This window comes from Chionomys nivalis, chromosome 7 (assembly GCF_950005125.1).
Source record: "Chionomys nivalis chromosome 7, mChiNiv1.1, whole genome shotgun sequence".
Lineage (NCBI taxonomy): Eukaryota > Metazoa > Chordata > Mammalia > Rodentia > Cricetidae > Chionomys > Chionomys nivalis.
The window spans coordinates 1,550,674-1,551,350 of record NC_080092.1 but is presented as its reverse complement, the minus strand read 5'-3'; positions in this window follow the sequence as shown (position 1 = coordinate 1,551,350).

The following is a 677-nucleotide window of genomic DNA, read 5'->3' as shown; positions in this document are numbered from 1 at the left end:
GTAGCAAAAATACTGTCTCTGACTTTAATGAAAGCACTTTGAACTGAAATTTCCTGTTGACATCATGATTTATTGGTACTTAAGAGTGCAGTTGTCCCTCAGTGTCCATGGGCGGTTGCTTCCAGGACCCTCTGATGGTGCAGGGTCAGGCTCTGCAGGCCTTTAGCGACATTTGCTCATAAACCTCTCCTCCTGTGAACTTCAAACCATCTCTAGGTGGCTTACAGCAATAATGTAGGATAGCTGGTGTGGGGGGGCTGTCCCCTGGGTGTTCAGGGCTAACGACAGAGTCTGCATGTTTAGTAGGGGTGCATTTGTTTCCTGTGTTCCCCATCCTTGGTTAAATCGGAAGACGTGGTGGATGCTCAAGAGGATCCGGTGTTCTGTCGGACCCGTCAGGAATGAGGTGAGAGTGTCAAGACCCAGTCGATCATTGGAGGCTTCTAGTATGTGATGTGGGAAATAGGGGGGAAGATGAAAAAGTGAGTTCAAGGTGGAAAAGGAATCTGAGCTACTTGTTTCTTCCCGGGATAGAAACATATTTGCCTTCCGGACTAGGGCAGAGCTGCCTGGTGAGCTGCACTCACATGCTGGCATGGGTCCAGCTCACTCACACTGTCGTGTCTCTTCCACTCACGGTGCAGGAACTCCACCTCCCTTTTCTGTTTTGTTCCATA